At 38.4% G+C, this 19,088-nt stretch overlaps 7 non-coding genes across 7 annotated transcripts; all 7 read right to left on the minus strand.

Moving 5' to 3' along the window:
• Positions 1–3,265: 3,265 nt before the first annotated feature.
• Positions 3,266–3,338, minus strand: TRNAR-CCU (transfer RNA arginine (anticodon CCU)). The gene has a single exon. It is a non-coding gene; the product is annotated as a tRNA-Arg (tRNA).
• A 1,515-nt stretch (positions 3,339–4,853) lies between these two features.
• TRNAM-CAU (transfer RNA methionine (anticodon CAU)) lies at positions 4,854–4,926 on the minus strand. The gene has a single exon. It is a non-coding gene; the product is annotated as a tRNA-Met (tRNA).
• Positions 4,927–9,628: 4,702 nt separating this feature from the next.
• On the minus strand, positions 9,629–9,701 carry TRNAR-CCU (transfer RNA arginine (anticodon CCU)). Its single transcript has one exon. It is a non-coding gene; the product is annotated as a tRNA-Arg (tRNA).
• A 1,515-nt stretch (positions 9,702–11,216) lies between these two features.
• On the minus strand, positions 11,217–11,289 carry TRNAM-CAU (transfer RNA methionine (anticodon CAU)). The gene has a single exon. It is a non-coding gene; the product is annotated as a tRNA-Met (tRNA).
• Positions 11,290–12,804: 1,515 nt separating this feature from the next.
• On the minus strand, positions 12,805–12,877 carry TRNAM-CAU (transfer RNA methionine (anticodon CAU)). Its single transcript has one exon. It is a non-coding gene; the product is annotated as a tRNA-Met (tRNA).
• A 5,061-nt stretch (positions 12,878–17,938) lies between these two features.
• TRNAR-CCU (transfer RNA arginine (anticodon CCU)) lies at positions 17,939–18,011 on the minus strand. Its single transcript has one exon. It is a non-coding gene; the product is annotated as a tRNA-Arg (tRNA).
• A 781-nt stretch (positions 18,012–18,792) lies between these two features.
• TRNAR-UCG (transfer RNA arginine (anticodon UCG)) lies at positions 18,793–18,865 on the minus strand. Its single transcript has one exon. It is a non-coding gene; the product is annotated as a tRNA-Arg (tRNA).
• Between the last annotated feature and the right edge of the window lie 223 nt (positions 18,866–19,088).

Here is a 19,088-nt window from a genome sequence, read left to right on the forward strand (position 1 = left end):
CATTTCAAAATTCCTAATACCTCATAAGCTTCTGAGAGGAAGCATGAAATAAATATATTTATTTTTTCTGGAAAAGTAAGAATGGACATAGGATTGCACCTCGGATGGGACTCGAACCCACAATCCGTGGCTTAGGAGGCCAGTGCCTTATCCATTAGGCCACTGAGGTACAGATAAATACCAACAATCTAGAGGCATTATTTAAATGTATTCAATCGTCCAACACTGGTGTCTGCACACAGGACATTTCTCAGTTCTCTCCTTAAGTAAACTTCCCATTTTCATCCTCGACTTTAACACTCTGTTCTGTGCTATAATGGAGACTCAGTATTTCTAGCAAGTGGAGAGAAATTGGAGGAGAACCATTTTCGAATCAACACTTCTTCTTCCATGGATGCTTTTCTCAATAAACTGGGCTTTGACAGTGGTATCAAGCCGTCCTTGTCTTCAGCAGGACACAGAAACAGGCACCAAGTCTACTAACCAAGTTCAACCACACTCTGCAACTTAATAGACCAGTGCTTTACAAATAAGCCATCTGTGTCATCAGCAAAGGCAGCCAATGTGCCAATCCTTTATAATTCTTCTGTAGTACTTTTCTTTCTCGTAGGCAAAATGAGCACTTTAACTGCACAAATCATACAGATTTTACACTTGAAGCACTACATGAACACATACTTACACACCTTGCAGTTCATCTACACACACTTAAGCTAAAACCCATTCTGTCAAGTCAGAATTCTGCAAACCTAGTACATATTCAGTGCATGTACATAGAAGCACTTTTTAATGCCAATTAAATGCACTAGATTTTAGACTGAAGATGCAATCTAAATGACTGTGCAGTATGTACTCCACTTTATTATTAATTAGGAATGAGAACATGATGGCTATAAGAGTATTGGAAGAGCCTGCTTCCATTCTGAATGGAAACCTGAATTGTGTGACCATTGGCAAAAACTGACCATGAAGGGACTCGAACCCTCAATCTTCTGATCCGAATTCAGACGCCTTATCCATTAGGCGACGCAGTCATGTGCCATGCTGTGTTTATTTTTATACTGTAGGTGGTATGCAAGGATGGAAAATATATTATTTATAGTTATTTAGGTATACATCCCATTGTGGTTTTTTTCAGCTCCTTTCAATTAAAGCACTTTTTTGGAATCTATATAATGAGAATGTCACCAGTACGATAATCTTTTGTTTTCTTTTTTGCATTTAAACCTCTTTCTTCATGAGATTAAAGCTCAGTAAATGCTTTACATAGCTCTGGATGTTTCCAGAAGTGAAGAGAAACTGTTTTGAAAGTAGTACAAACTGCTCCTTCCTGGATATTCCAATTTACACACACTCAAAAGTTGTATACCTTTCATGAATCCTGATTTGCCCTATTCAAGTAGCTGAAAGCCTTTCACCACATCTAGAAACAACAGTTACACCAATCCAATTCAAATAATTTTTTCCAAAGGAATATCTTCTGCCGGGTCAAAAATGCATCTGACAAAGATAGGTGTTTCAAAAATCTACTTTGTAGTTTCAGAACATCAACATGACTCTGAAGAGTACAGAAGTAAAATGGTACCATTTCAAAATTCCTAATGCCTCATAAGCTTCTGAGAGGAAGCATGTAATAAATATATTTACTTTTTCTGGAAAAGTAAGAGTGGACATAGGTTTGCACCTCAGATGGTACTCGAACCCACAATCCCTGGCTTAGGAGGCCAGTGCCTTATCCATTAGGTCACTGAGGCACAGATCAATACCAGCAATCTAGAGGCATTATTTAAATGTATTCAATCGTCCAACACTGGTGTCTGCACAAAGGACATTTCTCAGTTCTCTCCTTAAGTAAACTTCCCATTTTCATCCTCTTCCATCCCCGACTTTAACACTCTGTTCTGTGCTATAATGGAGACTCAGTATTTCTAGCAAGTGGAGAGAAATTGGAGGAGAACCATTTTCGAATCAACACTTCTTCTTCCATGGATGCTTTTCTCAATAAACTGGGCTTTGACAGTGGTATCAACCGTCCTTGTCTTCAGCAGGACACAGAAACAGGCACCAAGTCTACTAACCAAGTTCAACCACACTCTGCAACTTAATAGACCAGTGCTTTACAAATAAGCCATCTGTGTCATCAGCAAAGGCAGCCAATGTGCCAATCCTTTATAATTCTTCTGTAGTACTTTTCTTTCTCGTAGGCAAAGTTAGCCTTTTAACTGCACAAATCATACAGATTTTACACTTGAAGCACTACATGAACACATACTTACACACCTTGCAGTTCATCTACACACACTTAAGCTAAATCCCATTCTCTCAAGTCAGAATTCTGCAAACCTAGTACATATTCAGTGCATGTACATAGAAGCACTTTTTAATGCCACTTAAATGCACTAGATTTTAGACTGAAGATGCAATCTAAATGACTGTGCAGTATGTACTTCACTTTATTATTAATTAGGAATGAGAACATGATGGCTATAAGAGTATTGGAAGAGCCTGCTTCCATTCTGAATGGAAACCTGAATTGTGTGGCCATTGTCAAAAACCGACCACGAAGGGACTCGAACCCTCAATCTTCTAATGAGAAGTCAGACGCCTTATCCATTAGGCCACGCGGTCATGTGTCCTTTTGTGTTTATTTTTATACTGTAGGTGGTATGCAAGGATGGAAAATATATTATTTATAGTTATTTAGGTTTACATCCCATTGTGTTTTTTTCAGCTCCTTTCAATTAAAGCACTTTTTGGAATCTATATAATGAGAATGTCACCAGTACGATAATCTTTTGTTTTCTTTTTTGCATTTAAACCTCTTTCTTCATGAGATTAAAGCTCAGTAAATGCTTTACATAGCTCTGGATGTTTCCAGAAGTGGAGAGAAACTGTTTTGAAAGTTGTACAAACTGCTCCTTCCTGGATATTCCAATTTACACACACTCAAATTTTGTATACATTTCATGAATCCTGACTTGCCCTATTCAAGTAGCTGAAAGCCTTTCACCACCTCTAGAAACAACAGTTACACCAATCCAATTCAAATCATTTTTTCCAAAGGAATATCTTCTGCCGGGTCAAAAATGCATCTGACAAAGATAGGTGTTTAAAAATCTACTTTGTAGTTTAAGAACATCAACATGACTCTAAAGAGTACAGAAGTAAAATGGTACCATTTCAAAGTTCCTAATACCTTATAAGCTTCTGAGAGGAAGCATGTAATAAATATATTTATTTTTCTGGAAGAGGAAACATTGGTTTGCACCTCAGATGGGACTCGAACCCACAATCCCTGGCTTAGGAGGCCAGTGCCTTATCCATTAGGCCACTGCGGCACTGATAAATGCCTGTAATCTAGAGGCATTATTTAAATGTATTCAATCGTCCAACACTGGTGTCTGCACACAGGACATTTCTCAGTTCTCTCCATAAGTAAACTTCCAATTTTCATCCTCTTCCATCCCCGACTTTAACACTCTGTTCTGTGCTATAATGGAGACTCTGTATTTCTAGCACGTGGAGAGATATTGGAGGAGAACCATTTTCGAATCAACACTTCTTCTTCCATGGATGCTTTTCTCAATAAACTGGGCTTTGAAAGTGGTATCAAGCCGTCCTTGTCTTCAGCAAGACACAGAAACAGGCACCAAGTCTACTAACCAAGTTCAAGCACACTCTGCAACTTAATAGACCAGTGCTTTACAAATAAGCCATCTGTGTCATCAGCAAAGGCAGCCAATGTGCCAATCCTTTATAATTCTTCTGTAGTACTTTTCTTTCTCGTAGGCAAAATGAGCACTTTAACTGCACAAATCATACAGATTTTACACTTGAAGCACTACATGAACACATACTTACACACCTTGCAGTTCATCTACACACACTTAAGCTAAAACCCATTCTGTCAAGTCAGAATTCTGCAAACCTAGTACATATTCAGTGCATGTACATAGAAGCACTTTTTAATGCCAATTCAATGCACTAGATTTTAGACTGAAGATGCAATTTAAATGACTGTGCAGTATGTACTCCACTTTATTATTAATTAGGAATGGGAACATGATGGCTATAAGAGTATTGTAAGAGCCTGCTTCCCTTCTGAATGGAAACCTGAATTGTGTGACCATTGGTAAAAACTGACCACGAAGGGACTGGAACCCTCAATCTTCTGATCCGAAGTCAGACGCCTTATCCATTAGGCGACGCAGTCATGTGCCATGCCGTGTTTATTTTTATACTGTAGGTGGTATGCAAGGATGGAAAATATATTATTTATAGTTATTTAGGTATACATCCCATTGTGTTTTTTCTTCAGCTCCTTTCAATTAAAGCACTTTTTTGGAATCTATATAATGAGAATGTCACCAGTATGATAATCTTTCGTTTTCTTTTTTGCATTTAAACCTCTTTCTTCATGAGATTAAAGCTCAGTAAATGCTTTACATAGCTCTGGATGTTTCCAGAAGTGGAGAGAAACTGTTTTGAAAGTAGTACAAACTGCTCCTTCCTGGGTATTCCAATTTACACACACTCAAAGGTTGTATACCTTTCATGAATCCTGACTTGCCCTATTCAAGTAGCTGAAAGCCTTTCACCACCTCTAGAAACAACAGTTACACCAATCCAATTCAAATAATTTTTTCCAAAGGAATATCTTCTGCTGGGTCAAAAATGCACCTGACAAAGATAGGTGTTTAAAAAATCGACTTTGTAGTTTCAGAACAACAACATGACTCTGAAGAGTACAGAAGTAAAATGGTACCATTTCAAAGTTCCTAATAAGCTTCTGAGAGGAAGCATGTAATTAATATATTTATTTTTCTGGAAGAGGAAGTGGGGACATTGGTTTGCACCTCAGATGGGACTCGAACCCACAATCCCTGGCTTATGAGGCCAGTGCCTTATCCATTAGGCCACTGAGGCACAGATAAATGCCAGTAATTTAGAGGCATTATTTAAATGTATTAAATTGTCCAACACTGGTGTCTGCACACAGGACATTTCTCAGTTCTCTCCATAAGTAAACTTCCAATTTTCATCCTCTTCCATCCCCGACTTTAACACTCTGTTCTGTGCTATAATGGAGACTCTGTATTTCTAGCAAGTGGAGAGATATTGGAGGAGAACCATTTTCGAATCAACACTTCTTCTTCCATGGATGCTTTTCTCAATAAACTGGGCTTTGACAGTGGTATCAAGCCGTCCTTGTCTTCAGCAAGACACAGAAACAGGCACCAAGTCTACAAACCAAGTTCAACCACACTCTGCAACTTAATAGACCAGTGCTTTACAAATAAGCCATCTGTGTCATCAGCAAAGGCAGCCAATGTGCCAATCCTTTATAATTCTTCTGTAGTACTTTTCTTTCTCGTAGGCAAAATGAGCACTTTAACTGCACAAATCATACAGATTTTACACTTGAAGCACTACATGAACACATACTTACACACCTTGCAGTTCATCTACACACACTAAAGCTAAAACCCATTCTGTCAAGTCAGAATTCTGCAAACCTAGTACATATTCAGTGCATGTACATAGAAGCACTTTTTAATGCCACTTAAATGCACTAGATTTTAGACTGAAGATGCAATCTAAATGAGTGTGCAGTATGTACTCCACTTTATTATTAATTAGGAATGAGAACAGGATGGCTATAAGAGTATTGGAAGAGCCTGCTTCCATTCTGAATGGAAACCTGAATTTTGTGACCATTGGCAAAAACTGACCACGAAGGGACTCGAACCCTCAAACTTCTGATCTGAAGTCAGACGCCTTATCCATTAGGCGACGCAGTCATGTGCCATGCTGTGTTTATTTTTATACTGTAGGTGGTATGCAAGGATGGAAAATATATTATTTATAGTTATTTAGATTTACATCCCATTGTGTTTTTTTTCAGCTCCTTTCAATTAAAGCACTTTTTTGGAATCTATATAATGAGAATGTCACCAGTACGATAATCTTTTGTTTTCTTTTTTGCATTTAAACCTCTTTCTTCATGGGATTAAAGCTCAGTAAATGCTTTACATAGCTCTGGATGTTTCCAGAAGTGGAGAGAAACTGTTTTGAAAGTAGTACAAACTGCTCCTTCCTGGATATTCCAATTTACACACACTCAAAGGTTGTATACCTTTCATGAATCCTGACTTGCCCTATTCAAGTAGCTGAAAGCCTTTCACCACCTCTAGAAACAACAGTTACACCAATCCAATTCAAATAATTTTTTCCAAAGGAATATCTTCTGCCGGGTCAAAAATGCACCTGACAAAGATAGGTGTTTCAAAAATCGACTTTGTAGTTTCAGAACATCAACATGACTCTGAAGACTACAGAAGTAAAATGGTACCATTTCAAAATTCCTAATACCTCATAAGCTTCTGAGAGGAAGCATGTAATAAATATATTTATTTTTTCTGGAAAAGTAAGAATGGACATAGGATTGCACCTCAGATGGGACTCGAACTCACAAGCCCTGGTTTAGGAGGCCAGTGCCTTATTCATTAGGCCACTGCGGTACAGATAAATACCAGCAATCTAGAGGCATTATTTAAATGTATTCAATCGTCCAACACTGGTGTCTGCACACAGGACATTTCTCAGTTCTCTCCTTAAGTAAACTTCCCATTTTCATCCTCTTCCATCCCTGACTTTAACACTCTGTTCTGTGCTATAATGGAGACTCAGTATTTCTAGCAAGTGGAGAGAAATTGGAGGAGAACCATTTTCGAATCAACACTTCTTCTTCCATGGATGCTTTTCTCAATAAACTGGGTTTTGACAGTGGTATCAAGCCGTCCTTGTCTTCAGCAGGACACAGAAACAGGCACCAAGTCTACTAACCAAGTTCAACCACACTCTGCAACTTAATAGACCAGTGCTTTACAAATAAGCCATCTGTGTCATCAGCAAAGGCAGCCAATGTGCCAATCCTTTATAATTCTTCTGTAGTACTTTTCTTTCTCGTAGGCAAAAATAGCACTTTAACTGCACAAATCATACAGATTTTACACTTGAAGCACTACATGAACACATACTTACACACCTTGCAGTTCATCTACACACACTTAAGCTAAAACCCATTCTGTCAAGTCAGAATTCTGCAAACCTAGTACATATTCAGTGCATGTACATAGAAGCACTTTTTAATGCCACTTAAATGCACTAGATTTTAGACTGAAGATGCAATTTAAATGACTGTGCAGTATGTACTCCGCTTTATTATTAATTAGGAATGAGAACATGATGGCTATAAGAGTATTGGAAGGCCTGCTTCCATTCTGAATGGAAACCTGAATTGTGTGACCATTGGCAAAAACTGACCACGAAGGGACTCGAACCCTCAAACTTCTGATCTGAAGTCAGACGCCTTATCCATTAGGCGACGCAGTCATATGCCATGCTGTGTTTATTTTTATACTGTAGGTGGTATGCAAGGATGGAAAATATATTATTTATAGTTATTTAGCTTTACATCCCATTGTGTTTTTTTTCAGCTCCTTTCAATTAAAGCACTTTTTTGGAATCTATATAATGAGAATGTCACCAGTACGATAATCTTTTGTTTTCTTTTTTGCATTTAAACCTCTTTCTTCATGGGATTAAAGCTCAGTAAATGCTTTACATAGCTCTGGATGTTTCCAGAAGTGGAGAGAAACTGTTTTGAAAGTAGTACAAACTGCTCCTTCCTGGATATTCCAATTTACACACACTCAAAGGTTGTATACCTTTCATGAATCCTGACTTGCCCTATTCAAGTAGCTGAAAGCCTTTCACCACCTCTAGAAACAACAGTTACACCAATCCAATTCAAATAATTTTTTCCAAAGGAATATCTTCTGCCGGGTCAAAAATTCACCTGACAAAGATAGGTGTTTCAAAAATCGACTTTGTAGTTTCAGAACATCAACATGACTCTGAAGACTACAGAAGTAAAATGGTACCATTTCAAAATTCCTAATACCTCATAAGCTTCTGAGAGGAAGCACGTAATAAATATATTTATTTTTTCTGGAAAAGTAAGAATGGACATAGGATTGCACCTCAGATGGGACTCGAACCCACAAGCCCTGGTTTAGGAGGCCAGTGCCTTATCCATTAGGCCACTGAGGTACAGATAAATACCTTCAATCTAGAGGCATTATTTAAATGTATTCAATCGTCCAACACTGGTGTCTGCACACAGGACATTTCTCAGTTCTCTCCTTAAGTAAACTTCCCATTTTCATCCTCTTCCATCCCTGACTTTAACACTCTGTTCTGTGCTATAATGGAGACTCAGTATTTCTAGCAAGTGGAGAGAAATTGGAGGAGAACCATTTTCGAATCAACACTTCTTCTTCCATGGATGCTTTTCTCAATAAACTGGGCTTTGACAGTGGTATCAAGCCGTCCTTGTCTTCAGCAGGACACAGAAACAGGCACCAAGTCTACTAACCAAGTTCAACCACACTCTGCAACTTAATAGACCAGTGCTTTACAAATTAGCCATCTGTGTCATCAGCAAAGGCAGCCAATGTGCCAATCCTTTATAATTCTTCTGTAGTACTTTTCTTTCTCGTAGGCAAAATTAGCACTTTAACTGCACAAATCATACAGATTTTACACTTGAAGCACTACATGAACACATACTTACACACCTTGCAGTTCATCTACACACACTTAAGCTAAAACCCATTCTGTCAAGTCAGAATTCTGCAAACCTAGTACATATTTAGTGCACGTACATAGAAGCACTTTTTAATGCCACTTAAAAGCACTAGATTTTAGACTGAAGATGCAATCTAAATGACTGTGCAGTATGTACTCCACTTTATTATTAATTAGGAATGAGAACATGATGGCTATGAGAGTATTGGAAGAGCCTGCTTCCATTCTGAATGGAAACCTGAATTGTGTGGCCATTGTCAAAAACCAACCACGTAGGAACTCTAACCCTCAGTCTTCTGATCCGAAGTCAGACGCCTTATCCATTAGGCCACGCGGTCATGTGTCCTGCTGTGTTTATTTTTATACTGTAGGTGTTATGCAAGGATGGAAAATATATTATTTATAGGTATTTAGGTTTACATCCCATTGTGGTTTTTTCATCTCCTTTCAATTAAAGCACTTTTTTGGAATCTATATAATGAGAATGTCACCAGTACGATAATCTTTTGTTTTCTTTTTTGCATTTAAACCTCTTTCTTCATGAGATTAAAGCTCAGTAAATGCTTTACATAGCTCTGGATGTTTCCAGAAGTGGAGAGAAACTGTTTTGAAAGTTGTACAAACTGCTCCTTCCTGGATATTCCAATTTACACACACTCAAAGGTTGTATACATTTCATGAATCCTGACTTGCCCTATTCAAGTAGCTGAAAGCCTTTCACCACCTCTAGAAACAACAGTTACACCAATCCAATTCAAATCATTTTTTCCAAAGGAATATCTTCTGCCGGGTCAAAAATGCATCTGACAAAGATAGGTGTTTAAAAATCTACTTTGTAGTTTAAGAACATCAACATGACTCTAAAGAGTACAGAAGTAAAATGGTACCATTTCAAAGTTCCTAATACCTTATAAGCTTCTGAGAGGAAGCATGTAATAAATATATTTATTTTTCTGGAAGAGGAAACATTGGTTTGCACCTCAGATGGGACTCGAACCCACAATCCCTGGCTTAGGAGGCCAGTGCCTTATCCATTAGGCCACTGAGGCACTGATAAATGCCTGTAATCTAGAGGCATTATTTAAATGTATTCAATCGTCCAACACTGGTGTCTGCACACAGGACATTTCTCAGTTCTCTCCATAAGTAAACTTCCAATTTTCATCCTCTTCCATCCCCGACTTTAACACTCTGTTCTGTGCTATAATGGAGACTCTGTATTTCTAGCACGTGGAGAGATATTGGAGGAAAACCATTTTCGAATCAACACTTCTTCTTCCATGGATGCTTTTCTCAATAAACTGGGCTTTGAAAGTGGTATCAAGCCGTCCTTGTCTTCAGCAAGACACAGAAACAGGCACCAAGTCTACTAACCAAGTTCAACCACACTCTGCAACTTAATAGACCAGTGCTTTACAAATAAGCCATCTGTGTCATCAGCAAAGGCAGCCAATGTGCCAATCCTTTATAATTCTTCTGTAGTACTTTTCTTTCTCGTAGGCAAAATGAGCACTTTAACTGCACAAATCATACAGATTTTACACTTGAAGCACTACATGAACACATACTTACACACCTTGCAGTTCATCTACACACACTTAAGCTAAAACCCATTCTGTCAAGTCAGAATTCTGCAAACCTAGTACACATTCAGTGCATGTACATAGAAGCACTTTTTAATGCCAATTCAATGCACTAGATTTTAGACTGAAGATGCAATTTAAATGACTGTGCAGTATGTACTCCACTTTATTATTAATTAGGAATGAGAACATGATGGCTATAAGAGTATTGTAAGAGCCTGCTTCCATTCTGAATGGAAACCTGAATTGTGTGACCATTGGTAAAAACTGACCACGAAGGGACTGGAACCCTCAATCTTCTGATCCGAAGTCAGACGCCTTATCCATTAGGCGACGCAGTCATGTGCCATGCCGTGTTTATTTTTATACTGTAGGTGGTATGCAAGGATGGAAAATATATTATTTATAGTTATTTAGGTATACATCCCATTGTGTTTTTTCTTCAGCTCCTTTCAATTAAAGCACTTTTTTGGAATCTATATAATGAGAATGTCACCAGTATGATAATCTTTCGTTTTCTTTTTTGCATTTAAACCTCTTTCTTCATGAGATTAAAGCTCAGTAAATGCTTTACATAGCTCTGGATGTTTCCAGAAGTGGAGAGAAACTGTTTTGAAAGTAGTACAAACTGCTCCTTCCTGGGTATTCCAATTTACACACACTCAAAGGTTGTATACCTTTCATGAATCCTGACTTGCCCTATTCAAGTAGCTGAAAGCCTTTCACCACCTCTAGAAACAACAGTTACACCAATCCAATTCAAATAATTTTTTCCAAAGGAATATCTTCTGCTGGGTCAAAAATGCACCTGACAAAGATAGGTGTTTAAAAAATCGACTTTGTAGTTTCAGAACAACAACATGACTCTGAAGAGTACAGAAGTAAAATGGTACCATTTCAAAGTTCCTAATAAGCTTCTGAGAGGAAGCATGTAATTAATATATTTATTTTTCTGGAAGAGGAAGTGGGGACATTGGTTTGCACCTCAGATGGGACTCGAACCCACAATCCCTGGCTTATGAGGCCAGTGCCTTATCCATTAGGCCACTGAGGCACAGATAAATGCCAGTAATTTAGAGGCATTATTTAAATGTATTAAATTGTCCAACACTGGTGTCTGCACACAGGACATTTCTCAGTTCTCTCCATAAGTAAACTTCCAATTTTCATCCTCTTCCATCCCCGACTTTAACACTCTGTTCTGTGCTATAATGGAGACTCTGTATTTCTAGCAAGTGGAGAGATATTGGAGGAGAACCATTTTCGAATCAACACTTCTTCTTCCATGGATGCTTTTCTCAATAAACTGGGCTTTGACAGTGGTATCAAGCCGTCCTTGTCGTCAGCAAGACACAGAAACAGGCACCAAGTCTACAAACCAAGTTCAACCACACTCTGCAACTTAATAGACCAGTGCTTTACAAATAAGCCATCTGTGTCATCAGCAAAGGCAGCCAATGTGCCAATCCTTTATAATTCTTCTGTAGTACTTTTCTTTCTCGTAGGCAAAATGAGCACTTTAACTGCACAAATCATACAGATTTTACACTTGAAGCACTACATGAACACATACTTACACACCTTGCAGTTCATCTACACACACTAAAGCTAAAACCCATTCTGTCAAGTCAGAATTCTGCAAACCTAGTACATATTCAGTGCATGTACTTAGAAGCACTTTTTAATGCCACTTAAATGCACTAGATTTTAGACTGAAGATGCAATCTAAATGAGTGTGCAGTATGTACTCCACTTTATTATTAATTAGGAATGAGAACATGATGGCTATAAGAGTATTGGAAGAGCCTGCTTCCATTCTGAATGGAAACCTGAATTGTGTGACCATTGGCAAAAACTGACCACGAAGGGACTGGAACCCTGAATCTTCTGATCCGAAGTCAGACGCCTTATCCATTAGGCGACGCAGTCATGTGCCATGCCGTGTTTATTTTTATACTGTAGGTGGTATGCAAGGATGGAAAATATATTATTTATAGTTATTTAGGTATACATCCCATTGTGTTTTTTCTTCAGCTCCTTTCAATTAAAGCACTTTTTTGGAATCTATATAATGAGAATGTCACCAGTATGATAATCTTTCGTTTTCTTTTTTGCATTTAAACCTCTTTCTTCATGAGATTAAAGCTCAGTAAATGCTTTACATAGCTCTGGATGTTTCCAGAAGTGGAGAGAAACTGTTTTGAAAGTAGTACAAACTGCTCCTTCCTGGGTATTCCAATTTACACACACTCAAAGGTTGTATACCTTTCATGAATCCTGACTTGCCCTATTCAAGTAGCTGAAAGCCTTTCACCACCTCTAGAAACAACAGTTACACCAATCCAATTCAAATAATTTTTTCCAAAGGAATATCTTCTGCTGGGTCAAAAATGCACCTGACAAAGATAGGTGTTTAAAAAATCGACTTTGTAGTTTCAGAACAACAACATGACTCTGAAGAGTACAGAAGTAAAATGGTACCATTTCAAAGTTCCTAATAAGCTTCTGAGAGGAAGCATGTAATTAATTTATTTATTTTTCTGGAAGAGGAAGTGGGGACATTGGTTTGCACCTCAGATGGGACTCGAACCCACAATCCCTGGCTTATGAGGCCAGTGCCTTATCCATTAGGCCACTGAGGCACAGATAAATGCCAGTAATTTAGAGGCATTATTTAAATGTATTAAATTGTCCAACACTGGTGTCTGCACACAGGACATTTCTCAGTTCTCTCCATAAGTAAACTTCCAATTTTCATCCTCTTCCATCCCCGACTTTAACACTCTGTTCTGTGCTATAATGGAGACTCTGTATTTCTAGCAAGTGGAGAGATATTGGAGGAGAACCATTTTCGAATCAACACTTCTTCTTCCGTGGATGCTTTTCTCAAAAAACTGGGCTTTGACAGTGGTATCAAGCCGTCCTTGTCGTCAGCAAGACACAGAAACAGGCACCAAGTCTACAAACCAAGTTCAACCACACTCTGCAACTTAATAGACCAGTGCTTTACAAATAAGCCATCTGTGTCATCAGCAAAGGCAGCCAATGTGCCAATCCTTTATAATTCTTCTGTAGTACTTTTCTTTCTCGTAGGCAAAATGAGCACTTTAACTGCACAAATCATACAGATTTTACACTTGAAGCACTACATGAACACATACTTACACACCTTGCAGTTCATCTACACACACTAAAGCTAAAACCCATTCTGTCAAGTCAGAATTCTGCAAACCTAGTACATATTCAGTGCATGTACTTAGAAGCACTTTTTAATGCCACTTAAATGCACTAGATTTTAGACTGAAGATGCAATCTAAATGAGTGTGCAGTATGTACTCCACTTTATTATTAATTAGGAATGAGAACATGATGGCTATAAGAGTATTGGAAGAGCCTGCTTCCATTCTGAATGGAAACCTGAATTGTGTGACCATTGGCAAAAACTGACCACGAAGGGACTCGAACCCTCAAACTTCTGATCTGAAGTCAGATGCCTTATCCATTAGGCGACGCAGTCATGTGCCATGCTGTGTTTATTTTTATACTGTAGGTGGTATGCAAGGATGGAAAATATATTATTTATAGTTATTTAGATTTACATCCCATTGTGTTTTTTTTCAGCTCCTTTCAATTAAAGCACTTTTTTGGAATCTATATAATGAGAATGTCACCAGTACGATAATCTTTTGTTTTCTTTTTTGCATTTAAACCTCTTTCTTCATGGGATTAAAGCTCAGTAAATGCTTTACATAGCTCTGGATGTTTCCAGAAGTGGAGAGAAACTGTTTTGAAAGTAGTACAAACTGCTCCTTCCTGGATATTCCAATTTACACACACTCAAAGGTTGTATACCTTTCATGAATCCTGACTTGCCCTATTCAAGTAGCTGAAAGCCTTTCACCACCTCTAGAAACAACAGTTACACCAATCCAATTCAAATAATTTTTTCCAAAGGAATATCTTCTGCCGGGTCAAAAATGCACCTGACAAAGATAGGTGTTTCAAAAATCGACTTTGTAGTTTCAGAACATCAACATGACTCTGAAGACTACAGAAGTAAAATGGTACCATTTCAAAATTCCTAATACCTCATAAGCTTCTGAGAGGAAGCATGTAATAAATATATTTATTTTTTCTGGAAAAGTAAGAATGGACATAGGATTGCACCTCAGATGGGACTCGAACTCACAAGCCCTGGTTTAGGAGGCCAGTGCCTTATCCATTAGGCCACTGAGGTACAGATAAATACCAGCAATCTAGAGGCATTATTTAAATGTATTCAATCGTCCAACACTGGTGTCTGCACACAGGACATTTCTCAGTTCTCTCCTTAAGTAAACTTCCCATTTTCATCCTCTTCCATCCCTGACTTTAACACTCTGTTCTGTGCTATAATGGAGACTCAGTATTTCTAGCAAGTGGAGAGAAATTGGAGGAGAACCATTTTCGAATCAACACTTCTTCTTCCATGGATGCTTTTCTCAATAAACTGGGCTTTGACAGTGGTATCAAGCCGTCCTTGTCTTCAGCAGGACACAGAAACAGGCACCAAGTCTACTAACCAAGTTCAACCACACTCTGCAACTTAATAGACCAGTGCTTTACAAATAAGCCATCTGTGTCATCAGCAAAGGCAGCCAATGTGCCAATCCTTTATAATTCTTCTGTAGTACTTTTCTTTCTCGTAGGCAAAATTAGCACTTTAACTGCACAAATCATACAGATTTTACACTTGAAGCACTACATGAACACATACTTACACACCTTGCAGTTCATCTACACACACTTAAGCTAAAACCCATTCTGTCAAGTCAGAATTCTGCAAACCTAAAACATATTCATTGCATGTACATAGAAGCACTTTTTAATGCCACTTAAATGCACTAGATTTTAGACTGAAGATGCAATCTAAATGACTGTGCAGTATGTACTCCACTTTATTATTAATTAGGAATGAGAACATGATGGCTATGAGAGTATTGGAAGAGCATGCTTCCATTCTGAATGGAAACCTGAATTGTGTGACCATTGGCAAAAACTGACCACGAAGGGACTCGAACCCTCAAACTTCTGATCTGAAGTCAGACGCCTTATCCATTAGGCGACGCAGTCATGTGCCATGCTGTGTTTATTTTTATACTGTAGGTGGTATGCAAGGATGGAAAATATATTATTTATAGTTATTTAGATTTACATCCCATTGTGTTTTTTTTCAGCTCCTTTCAATCAGTGGAGAAGTGTGGCTCACTGGTTAGAGGAGGCAGACCTGGAAGCAGAGGTAAGCCCGGGACCAGGGTTCAATTCCTGGCTCGGCGGGATCTTGAGTCCTAAAATGTCCATGGACTTGACAATTCTCGTTCCGGTGCCTACTCGATTCACGGGTTCACACTCTGCGACTCTGGGCAATAGCTTGCTTAATCTCCACAACGGCCCCTCGCGGTGGGATGCCTGGCTTTCACCTTGCGGATACCCTGCCGGGGTTATCTCACAGGGGAATACCAGGATGGGTTCCCTAAGCAAGCGCTTAGAAACTGCTTGGTGATTTGCGCTATATAAATTCCTGTACATTTACAATTAAAGCACTTTTTTGGAATCTATATAATGAGAATGTCACCAGTACGATAATCTTTTGTTTTCTTTTTTGCATTTAAACCTCTTTCTTCATGGGATTAAAGCTCAGTAAATGCTTTACATAGCTCTGGATGTTTCCAGAAGTGGAGAGAAACTGTTTTGAAAGTAGTACAAACTGCTCCTTCCTGGATATTCCAATTTACACACACTCAAAGGTTGTATACCTTTCATGAATCCTGACTTGCCCTATTCAAGTAGCTGAAAGCCTTTCACCACCTCTAGAAACAACAGTTACACCAATCCAATTCAAATAATTTTTTCCAAAGGAATATCTTCTGCCGGGTCAAAAATTCACCTGACAAAGATAGGTGTTTCCAAAATCGACTTTGTAGTTTCAGAACATCAACATGACTCTGAAGACTACAGAAGTAAAATGGTACCATTTCAAAATTCCTAATACCTCATAAGCTTCTGAGAGGAAGCACGTAATAAATATATTTATTTTTTCTGGAAAAGTAAGAATGGACATAGGATTGCACCTCAGATGGGACTCGAACCCACAAGCCCTGGTTTAGGAGGCCAGTGCCTTATCCATTAGGCCACTGAGGTACAGATAAATACCAGCAATCTAGAGGCATTATTTAAATGTATTCAATCGTCCAACACTGGTGTCTGCACACAGGACATTTCTCAGTTCTCTCCTTAAGTAAACTTCCCATTTTCATCCTCTTCCATCCCTGACTTTAACACTCTGTTCTGTGCTATAATGGAGACTCAGTATTTCTAGCAAGTGGAGAGAAATTGGAGGAGAACCATTTTCGAATCAACACTTCTTCTTCCATGGATGCTTTTCTCAATAAACTGGGCTTTGACAGTGGTATCAAGCCGTCCTTGTCTTCAGCAGGACACAGAAACAGGCACCAAGTCTACTAACCAAGTTCAACCACACTCTGCAACTTAATAGACCAGTGCTTTACAAATTAGCCATCTGTGTCATCAGCAAAGGCAGCCAATGTGCCAATCCTTTATAATTCTTCTGTAGTACTTTTCTTTCTCGTAGGCAAAATTAGCACTTTAACTGCACAAATCATACAGATTTTACACTTGAAGCACTACATGAACACATACTTACACACCTTGCAGTTCATCTACACACACTTAAGCTAAAACCCATTCTGTCAAGTCAGAATTCTGCAAACCTAGTACATATTCAGTGCATGTACATAGAAGCACTTTTTAATGCCACTTAAATGCACTAGATTTTAGACTGAAGATGCAATCTAAATGACTGTGCAGTATGTACTCCACTTTATTATTAATTAGGAATGAGAACATGATGGCTATGAGAGTATTGGAAGAGCCTGCTTCCATTCTGAATGGAAACCTGAATTGTGTGGCCATTGTCAAAAACCAACCACGTAGGAACTCGAACCCTCAGTCTTCTGATCCGAAGTCAGACGCCTTATCCATTAGGCCACGCGGTCATGTGTCCTGCTGTGTTTATTTTTATACTGTAGGTGTTATGCAAGGATGGAAAATATATTATTTATAGGTATTTAGGTTTACATCCCATTGTGGTTTTTTCATCTCCTTTCAATTAAAGCACTTTTTTGGAATCTATATAATGAGAATGTCACCAGTACGATAATCTTTTGTTTTCTTTTTTGCATTTAAACCTCTTTCTTCATGAGATTAAAGCTCAGTAAATGCCTGCTTTACATAGCTCTGGATGTTTCCAGAAGTGGAGAGAAACTGTTTTGAAAGTTGTACAAACTGCTCCTTCCTGGATATTCCAATTTACACACACTCAAAGGTTGTATACATTTCATGAATCCTGACTTGCCCTATTCAAGTAGCTGAAAGCCTTTCACCACCTCTAGAAACAACAGTTACACCAATCCAATTCAAATCATTTTTTCCAAAGGAATATCTTCTGCCGGGTCAAAAATGCATCTGACAAAGATAGGTGTTTAAAAATCTACTTTGTAGTTTAAGAACATCAACATGACTCTAAAGAGTACAGAAGTAAAATGGTACCATTTCAAAGTTCCTAATACCTTATAAGCTTCTGAGAGGAAGCATGTAATAAATATATTTATTTTTCTGGAAGAGGAAGAGTGGACATTGGTTTGCACCTCAGATGGGACTCGAACCCACAATCCCTGGCTTAGGAGGCCAGTGACTTATCCACTAGGCCACTGAGGCACAGATAAATGCCTGTAATCTAGAGGCATTATTTAAATGTATTCAATCGTCCAACACTGGTGTCTGCACACAGGACATTTCTCAGTTCTCTCCATAAGTAAACTTCCAATTTTCATCCTCTTCCATCCCCGACTTTAACACTCTGTTCTGTGCTATAATGGAGACTCTGTATTTCTAGCACGTGGAGAGATATTGGAGGAGAACCATTTTCGAATCAACACTTCTTCTTCCATGGATGCTTTTCTCAATAAACTGGGCTTTGAAAGTGGTATCAAGCCGTCCTTGTCTTCAGCAAGACACAGAAACAGGCACCAAGTCTACTAACCAAGTTCAACCACACTCTGCAACTTAATAGACCAGTGCTTTACAAATAAGCCATCTGTGTCATCAGCAAAGGCAGCCAATGTGCCAATCCTTGATAATTCTTCTGTAGTACTTTTCTTTCTCGAAGCAAAATGAGCACTTTAACTGCACAAATCATGCAGATTTTACACTTGAAGCACTACATGAACACATACACCTTGCAGTTCATCTACACACGCATTCTGTCAAGTCAGAATTCTGCAAACCTAGTACATATTCAGTGCATGTACATAGAAGCACTTTTTAATGCCAATTAAATGCACTAGATTTTAGACTGAAGATGCAATTTAAATGACTGTGCAGTATGTACTCCACTTTATTATTAATTAGGAATGAGAACATGATGGCTATAAGAGTATTGTAAGAGCCTGCTTCCATTCTGAATGGAAACCTGAATTGTGTGACCATTGGTAAAAACTGACCACGAAGGGACTCGAACCCTCAATCTTCTGATCCGAAGTCAGACGCCTTATCCATTAGGCGACGCAGTCATGTGCCATGCTGTGTTTATTTTTATACTGTAGGTGGTATGCAAGGATGGAAAATATATTATTTATAGTTATTTAGGTATACATCCCATTGTGTTTTTTTTTCAGCTCCTTTCAATGAAAGCACTTTTTTGGAATCTATATAATGAGAATGTCACCAGTATGATAATCTTTCGTTTTCTTTTTTGCATTTAAACCTCTTTCTTCATGAGATTAAAGCTCAGTA

The sequence above is a fragment of the Lissotriton helveticus genome, chromosome 5_1, assembly GCF_964261635.1.
Source record: "Lissotriton helveticus chromosome 5_1, aLisHel1.1, whole genome shotgun sequence".
NCBI lineage: Eukaryota > Metazoa > Chordata > Amphibia > Caudata > Salamandridae > Lissotriton > Lissotriton helveticus.